Genomic DNA, 10,034 nt, shown 5'->3' on the forward strand with positions numbered 1-10,034 from the left:
AATCCTCTTGATTTTTAAAAAACTGCTTTTTGACTGGAACATTGCCATTGATTACATTGAGCAAACATTCACATAGACAGTTTATAAAACTATTTGGTGCTTCTTTGACGAACTTTCTGAAATTACTCTCAGACAGCTCGAGCGTTTGCTTTAGCATACAAAACTCTTTCTCTCTCATCTGTCAAGTTAGTTATAACTGTTTTGGAGGAAGGTAGATAAAAAATTGTTGGACCTGGTTGTACAATATTTGAACAATAACGCAAGGAGTCTGAAGTTTTTGGATCCAAGTCGATGAGTAAATGTCCAAAGGTTAATTTTGTTGCTAACTCATAGCTTTCTTTTAAAAAACTTGTGTTGTTTCACTGTTTGCCAATATAGGTGATCTGCTGTATGTCTCTAGGTGATTTGAACAAAATGATGTGGGTTGTGTTGAGATCAATTGTTCTTGACCATTTACTCTGTTGGAATAAGTTATGTTTAACGTAAATGACGCTAATATTTCTATGACGTCCAGCAGTTGCGAATTTAGAAAACTCTTTGTCAATAAAAATTTCCTAACAAGAATCGTCAAAAACAAGCAGAGAGTTTTCCAGCTGTTAAATGAAATCAAATCCAGAAAACTTTGTGAAAAAAAATGTTCAAGTTACGCTCTATAGAGCTGAACTTTGGTTGCTCATGTTGATAGAAGTAGTGAATAGATTTAAATTTTGGGTAAAAGGCGTTTCTCAGTAGCATTTGGAATATGAGCTCAGTTTTACCACAGCAAGATGGTCCACAAACAGCCATGAATAGTCTATCGCTTGTTGAAATTATCTTGTTCATAGCTTCGGATTAGGAAGCGCGTAGCCAACTGTGCATGAAAGCAATGAAAACCAAATTGTTGACTCTTCACAATCAAGATGGAAAACACAAGTTTAATCAAGGACACACCAATAAGAAACAGTATTATTACGATTTGAGTAAAATACACTACTTCTGATCGTGGTAGTCTAGAGTTACAAATTTTCCATGAGCGCCTCTCTTGATTTTCTTCATTGAAAACTAAATCATTCAAACCTATTCCAGCAGGCGAATATATCTGGTCTTCTTTATCACTCATTTTAAAAGATGTTTTGATCAAAAATGAATTAAAACATCAGTTTTTTTTTGGGTTAGCTCATTATTTTGTTAGTAACTCTCTACCATAAAAAATTCATATGTAGTATATTTAGAGTCTTTGTCTTCTTTCTTGTAAGTCACTTTGTAGTTCGATTGCATGCCATAATCCTTTGCGTAGTAGAAAATTGACTCCACGTTTCCTTTGCTGACAACCTGCTTGATTTCATCAGGGAGACTTTCGTCGTCCAGGGTCACTTGAACCGGTGCTGGCGACTTGTGAATAGGTAAAGGGGTTAGTTTCAGTCTTTTCATTTTCTCTTGTAAAGAAATGGTACATTTGAAAATATTCAAGCAGTGAAAGATATTTTTTCAGCGTCTCAACCTCAGCTACGTTGCAAAGAATTTGTTGTTGCCTCAGAATACATTGCCCTCGTGATTCTATTTTTTCCTCTCTGACCAAAGATAGAGTTATTTGATTATCATTCGTTATTCAACTGCATACTGTCAAACTTGGAGATAAATTCACTTCAAGAACTGAAGGAGCTACCTTCTCCACTCGACGGCTCATTGGTTGGCAGTGTTAGCCAATAGAAATAAAACTGTGCTTTTCTTTTAGCACAATGTTTTTTCTTTTGTTTCTCAGGTAAGTTGAAAGCGTGTAAAGTACAAGAAAAATGTTTAATCGGATGAGAAATTTCGTCAACTTTGGGGCATAAAAGAGTGTCCAAATCTATCACTTCCTTCTGTAATAGGGTTTGCAGTGATTCCGATTTCTCTTTTCCTTTTGCATAAAACTTTCCGGATGGAAAACGAAGTTTAATTGCGATAAAGAATTGGGATAGAAACCAGTAAGGATAACTGCCAGTTCTCCAACATAAACCGTGTTAGAACCTTCTAACCCACTGATGAGATTTCCTCTCACTAGCGGAAAATGAGTTGTATGGCAGTGGCGGTAGAAATAAGATTGTATCTGAATAATTGTTTGAGCAAATCGATAACTCTTTAATTATAAAACCGGTCTTTTTGTGACGAAAACCTTCAAAATCTAAGACAACAACTTCAGAATTCAACATTCCAGCAAATTAAACAAATTCCTTTTAAACGTTTTCACGAAAAGGCAAAACGTTAGACCAGTCATGTGACCAATATAAGCGTTTGTGATTGGACAATGTAAAAGGTAGGAATATCCAGGGCCTTTCTGACTATGCTCTGCAATAAACCCTGAAGCGTCATGAAGTATTGCATGTAATCGAAGGAATTTATAAGATTTCAGGTAAGTGTCTAACGAGGAGTTGTCTATACCAATAAGGCCACCATATGGTCTCAGCTTGAGAATCATTTCGAAGTTAATGTCTGGGTCCAAATAAAGACATGCTGCCAAAAAGTATACAAATCGTTCACTATAATCCATATAGTCAACTTTATTTGTTTGTAAATTTCATGAAAGTTTTTCAATTCTATGGTCGCAATGGTTGTCATGCTGATTCTCAAACAGAGAAATAAATAAATGAACAAAAGTTGCTTTTATGTATCAAAATAATCAAGTCAACAATAATTGACTTTTTTTCAAGAAATTTTTTCAATCTTTTATAATAGAGACCTTATCTGAGAATATTTTCAAGTCAACAAAAAATCAGTTTTGAATGCTCTTTCAGACCATTTTAGGACTTCAAAAAACTTTGGAATTTTTTTCTCAAAAAATTGAAATTTTTCTATGTTTCGACCCCCATACTGCATAGGTGAAAAAAGTGAAGTCAACAAAAAATCATTTTTGAGTGCTCTTTCATAGAGCAAAATCCATTTCAGACCATTGTAGGACTTTAAAAAACTTTGAAAAATTTTCGAAAAAATTTTTGAAATTTTTCGAAAATTTTAGGCTTCTGGTGTCTTATATTGGATTTTTTATGTTTTCACCAAAAAGATTTAGTGAAAGTCTAAAACTCAGCTCAGACCTAACCCTATATAGACCAAACAAAACTTGCCAAGTTTAAACAATTCCAACTCTCCAAAATGGAATAAAAGTTCAACTTACAAAATGAATACCCTTCATGCGCGCGGTGGAAGAATTATTCCAAAACTTCCCATATATGAACACCCACATGAAACTTTCCTAAAAAATACAAGTATGGTAATCCGCCTTTTCAATAGAACAAAAAACTTTGACGCAAAATTGCGTTTTTCAAAGGTAGAAAGTCTTGTAGGGGGGGGGTCGGACCCCCCCCCCCCCCTACAGTCATATGCGGATTACCATACTACTAGCCTATCAATTTACCTACATTATAAGGGATCATAAATCGATTTGTACGCTTCGAAACCGAACATAGCAACAATACCGATTGTCACTGCTATTTTTCAATAGAGTGAACGTCGCTAAAAATGGAACCACATACTCTGAACAGTAACAATTTTCTTTCGGATTAATCCAGGCTGAGCAGCAGTAGGCCATATAGTATGCAATGCATTAACAGCTGCCTTTTCTTAACAGTCCTTCTCTACCCGGGTCGAGATTTGGCGGTGAATTTTTGTAAGGAGTGTTGTGATATGCAGCGAAAAAAAATTTTTACTGCTTTTTTCTCAAAATTTTTTTTCGGTGAAGGTGGTGAATTTCGATTAGTTATTTATTTCCACCGCGTTGTCGGTATTCTTACAAAAAAGAAACATCCATACTTCAAATTTTTTACCTCCTGCTTGTTTTCGACTCCTTATTCCACTACGCCAACTGTAACGTACTTTTATCATACTTCTTGTGAAATTAAATAAACGTTTGAAAACGAATGCACTTAATTTTTTTAAGAAATGCGGTTAATTTCTCGATGAATTTTTGTAAAAAATGCAGTGAAATGCGGTGAACTAATTTGTTTTCACCGCTTTCACCGCATTTCTTACATTAATTTGCCACAAAAGTAGATGCGGTGAAATTTTTGTAAGAAATGCAGTGAATTTCGCGGTGAGTTTTTGTAGGAAATGCGCTACAATTCAATTAATTTTTTCCCCAACCAAAAACATCGATCCGAGTGTTATTCCCCACATTTCAGACTAATCATATTGTTAGCTTGATTTTTTGGTTGACTATTGCCACTTTTTTGTGTCTGAAATCTTTGTTGTAAAAAAATTGAATCCAAGAGTGGTCACGTTATAGACAACCTAAAGCTTGGGTTAAGTGAGTGCTCATCAGGACACAGGAAGCTTCACGGACACATGGGGATTGAGCTTTCAATCATTGGTATGATAATCAAACACTTTACCTCTCGGTTGTCCTCTAGTTGAGAAGACCGAATGAAAACCACAAAAATTTGTAAGAAATCTTCGGAATCTTGGGTTTCAAACGTAAAAAATTTTTGGTACTTTCGGTATGTTTGATTTTAGACGGAAGATATTGTCGGTTTTTTTCATTGGAAATTTTGCTTTTTTGTATATAATGTAGTCAAACGTTATGATAAGGTTTTTCAAGCTTTCGCTTCAGAAAAAAACAATTCTGGAAGTAGGTGCAAACTAATTGAAAATTTTTTTAAATCATTTGCAAAACTAAATGAATGAGTAAAAATTTCTTGTTTTATTTTGATTTCAAAAACGTAACATACTTGTTAATCATTGATGAGAATTCTGTTGATTATTTCGCTTCCACTGAGTTTCGACATACGTTCATATAGTGCGCAAACAAAGTTTTTGACGTTTGGTAGCGTTTCAGAACGCCAATTGCCGACTGTTTTCATTGTTCGGTCCGCTGGACTAATCTGCTTTTCAGCCCCGGAGTTTAAAAAATCCTGGCTTTTCTCTAAAAGATATCGAAGCTCGCATAAGTTTAAAAACGACAACACCGAATTTGTCTTACCTTTTAAATTGACAATACTAAATCTTTCTTTTGTTAAATACCGATTAAAAAAGACGACATTGACGAAAAGTCCTAAGACCCCTTTGTCGTTTTTGGCTGGAAAAAATGACAATACCGACTATCTCTTATGCTTAGAAACAGAAAAACTTTCAACTAGGATCACGCCATATTTCGCGGCTCTCAGGCGGCAATCTGTGCTATTATGTGCCACAGAATTGAGTACAGAAAGAAAAGCTTCGCTGATCTTGAGGTGCGTGCCGACGCCCAGGTCTAGGTAAAGACCTTAGTTGGACCCAAATTTTCACAAAAGACTTTGGCTCGACCCAAAATTTGGGCTGGACATAAGCTCGACACAATGTTTGCAAACAAAGTCGAGTTAAAGCCTTTTCATGGGTCCATCATTGCTCTTTCCAAAAGTCTGCTTTTTTACCATTAACATTTTCCGTGCAATATTGCATATAACGTAGTCAGCGTGTATACTCCTTCATTTTTTACGATTCAGAAGAACCACGAATCCCTCAAAAACCTGCATTATTTTTTAAAAAAGATAGTTTTTAAATTTGGAAGGGAAAACAAACTGAATAATGTCGAATTTTTGTCATGGCTAATGGGACTAGGTTCAATACACGTAAGCTAGCTGGTTTCATTGAATCAAGCAATTGCTGAAAATGTTAAGGCTTTTGGTAGTTTTCCAACTGTTTTGTAAGTGTGACTGCTCTTGTGCAAAGCTTTTCAGTCTTGCTCCAGCTCTGCTTCTGTATGCACAAAAGCAAAAAAAAATTGAAAAATATCGGATTTTGAAAAAAACAGACTTATGAAAACTAATGGTGGACCCATGAACAGACCTTTACTCGACTTTGTTGGTTATCAAATGACTGATGGTGGACCCATGATAAGACCTCAGCTGGACTTTCTTTGTTATGAAAAAACTTAACCTCGACCCATGAAAAGAAATTAGCTCTACTTTAACTATGAAGCTCGACCTTGTAATTATAGTCAATACTGCCCACCCCCTACTAGACTATTAAAGTCTTTTCATAAGTCGAGGTCTAGGCCTGAAAATTGGTAAATTAAAGTGATTTCGACTTTTTCGTTTTCAACTTCGTTATCGTGAGGCGATTTAAAGTATAGAAAAATTTTGTCCTCAGGGCCTAATTCGTCTCAGATAACATCAGAGACCACATATATGGTTCAATTAACGTGCCTTGGCTTCTAAAAAAGTAACATTTGATATTTGTGTAAGTTATTATCAAATTTGTATTTATTTTAGGGCAAATATATTTCCTAATTTTTCTGGCAGCTATTCAATCTACTACCTTAGATTTTTAATCTACGGAAATATTATGGTCGTAGATGTCTTATCTAAGATACCATTAGTTGTCTTGGATACTTTTTCCAAGGTTCTGAAAAAAAATTAAACTACATCCGTACCAAAGTGTTTCATGTAATCGGTTACTTGATATATCTTGATAGGAAACGTAATAAAACTTGGTAAATGCTGCCAAGAACTTGCCATGTTATATGGTAAGATGATGTCAAAAGTTTAACCATGACATGGCAAGATATATCAAGTATTAACATTTCAAAAGCACCCAAAAACATTAATAAGCACGAAATCATAAGCTAAGGCAAGAATCATCAAAATTAATCGAAAGTTAGCAACCATTATCAAGAATATCGGAGAAGGAAGCTCCCGTTGGTTTATTAACCAACAAATGAGCGGTTTTTTTCCAGTATATTGAAATTTTTGAACCAGCCTTAAATAAAATACAGTAATTTTTTTTTTTACTTTCGATCTAACTATGCGCCTGTAATTTCTGATCTATTCACCAGCTGTGTATATGGTACAGACAGTTTAATCTGTTAAACGGAGCGAAAATTCATTTGATCAACTTAACGCTCAATTATTTTCTTTTTTCAAACATCAAACTTCAGCTAATCTTTTTTGGATAACAACGCTTAATTTAAACGAACTTTTCTTGCCATGTTTTACCATGATCCAGGCTATTTAATTCGATAAAAAAATTTAAAACCCTTAGATATGATCTTCGCAAGATCTCACCAAAATGTACCAACAAATTTTGCCCTATCAAGATATCGGTAAGATAACCCCTGTTTTGTCAAGACTGTCAAGATTTTGCATGCCTTGGCAATGTGTATCAGGTTTTGTGTCAGCTGGATGGTATCTGGGAAAAAATTATTGGTAGGTTGTTTTATACGAAAAACCTAATCTTGGACTGTGTTCTTAAGATTCCAACAAAATCTAACAGTATTCCATCCGCACCAAAGTTTTTATTCATACTTTTGCTAATAATCTGGTTTTCATTTAACGTTATTCCATCCGTACCAAAGCTTCTATTCGTACTATTGCAAATAATTTGGTTTTTATTTCCAGCTTATATATTCCATTTTTTCGAGCATACAAAATTGAGCATACATGTTCGACTTTGTCGGGCATTTTTGAGTCCAATTTTCTAAGATAAGAGTTGTAAGTGTGTGCGTGCATGAGTTAAAATAGGCTAGTTTAATTCTATAAAAAAAATTTTCCCCAATAACTATGGTGTCAATGAGATATCATTGAAAAAAGCTCAATCGTTTATTGAATTCAGAAAAATACCTCTCTACAGTAATTAAGAGGACACTTAGCAGTTTCTCATTTGTATATATTATTTTTCTGCAGAATAACTAAATCTTTGAAAAGGTTCTCGACTAATTGAAATAAAAATTGGAAAAACATATTGTATTCTAATTACATGTTAAAAGTTGTGCAAATGAGTTAGGTTTGATCGTGAATTATCTTAACAAAATCAAAAGAAAACTTTTCCAAGATATAAGAAACTTGTTTCCAAATTTTGCTTGACTCAAGCAAACTTTATTGCGCAAACATTTTTGAATTTCAACTTTTCGGACATTCGCCCCATAATGCCAAAGATACGTAACCTAAGAAACTAATGTAGTCTTAGGTATAGTATCTGGGAAATATATAGGAAGCGTGATCTGACATATGCCTTTGATCATAAGAATTTAAATTTAGGAAATGCGGAAGCTTCGAAAATAGGTGCAAAATATCTCAAATGATCTAAAACTTCACTTAGAATTTTACTCTGAAATTAATGGAAGGATCAATCGTCTGATACGACTATGGTTTGGCTGATACTTTCGCAGTCATAAAATTGTTTATTTGTTGGGATTTAGAAATTTCAAGGTTGAAAAAATTACAGGTGCACAACTGTACAAAAGATATTGACGAACTTAAAGCTGTTTATGAACAGTTGCAGAACTATTTCTCTTTGGGAATCTCTTTAAATAAATGTTTCTTTTCTCGTTTCAATTGTATCCACTTGAAGAATGAAGCTTATGTAACCGGGAAAAAATGAAAATCAATATCTTCTTTATGGTCAACATTGTACCATGTTACAATGCAGTCATTTAAATGGCTGTGGAGAAAAAATCAAAGAACCAATTGCACTATTGGCAATCTGATGGCAATTGATTGAGACCTTTTTTTTAATAATTTTGCACTGTCCTTGATATTTTGTGTATATACAGGTGATGCATGATACTATAGAGGTGATGTATGACTTTGATATAGTATCTATGAAAAAAATTCATTTGATCAACTTAACGCTCAATTATTTTCTTTTTTCAAACATCAAACTTCAGCTAATCTTTTTTGGACAACAACGCTTATTTTAAACGAACTTTTCTTGCCATGTTTTACCATGATCCAGGCTATTTAATTCGATAAAAAAATTTAAAACCCTTAGATATGATCTTCGCAAGATCTCACCAAAATGTACCAACAAATTTTGCCCTATCAAGATATCGGTAAGATAACCCCTGTTTTGTCAAGACTGTCAAGATTTTGCATGCCTTGGCAATGTGTATCAGGTTTTGTGTCAGCTGGATGGTATCTGGGAAAAAATTATTGGTAGGTTGTTTTATACGAAAAACCTAATCTTGGACTGTGTTCTTAAGATTCCAACAAAATCTAACAGTATTCCATCCGCACCAAAGTTTTTATTCATACTTTTGCTAATAATCTGGTTTTCATTTAACGTTATTCCATCCGTACCAAAGCTTCTATTCGTACTATTGCAAATAATTTGGTTTTTATTTCCAGCTTATATATTCCATTTTTTCGAGCATACAAAATTGAGCATACATGTTCGACTTTGTCGGGCATTTTTGAGTCCAATTTTCTAAGATAAGAGTTGTAAGTGTGTGCGTGCATGAGTTAAAATAGGCTAGTTTAATTCTATAAAAAAAATTTTCCCCAATAACTATGGTGTCAATGAGATATCATTGAAAAAAGCTCAATCGTTGATTGAATTCAGAAAAATACCTCTCTACAGTAATTGAGAGGACACTTAGCAGTTTCTCATTTGTATATATTATTTTTCTGCAGAATAACTAAATCTTTGAAAAGGTTCTCGACTAATTGAAATAAAAATTGGAAAAACATATTGTATTCTAATTACATGTTAAAAGTTGTGCAAATGAGTTAGGTTTGATCGTGAATTATCTTAACAAAATCAAAAAAAAACTTTTCCAAGATATAAGAAACTTGTTTCCAAATTTTGCTTGACTCAAGCAAACTTTATTGCGCAAACATTTTTGAATTTCAACTTTTCGGACATTCGCCCCATAATGCCAAAGATACGTAACCTAAGAAACTAATGTAGTCTTAGGTATAGTATCTGGGAAATATATAGGAAGCGTGATCTGACATATGCCTTTGATCATAAGAATTTAAATTTAGGAAATGCGGAAGCTTCGAAAATAGGTGCAAAATATCTCAAATGATCTAAAACTTCACTTAGAATTTTACTCTGAAATTAATGGAAGGATCAATCGTCTGATACGACTATGGTTTGGCTGATACTTTCGCAGTCATAAAATTGTTTATTTGTGGGGATTTAGAAATTTCAAGGTTGAAAAAATTACAGGTGCACAACTGTACAAAAGATATTGACGAACTTAAAGCTGTTTATGAACAGTTGCAGAACTATTTCTCTTTGGGAATCTCTTTAAATAAATGTTTCTTTTCTCGTTTCAATTGTATCCACTTGAAGAATGAAGCTTATGTAACCGGGAAAAAATG

Source organism: Convolutriloba macropyga, chromosome 11, assembly GCF_964194025.1.
Source record: "Convolutriloba macropyga chromosome 11, txConMacr16.3, whole genome shotgun sequence".
NCBI lineage: Eukaryota > Metazoa > Xenacoelomorpha > Acoela > Convolutidae > Convolutriloba > Convolutriloba macropyga.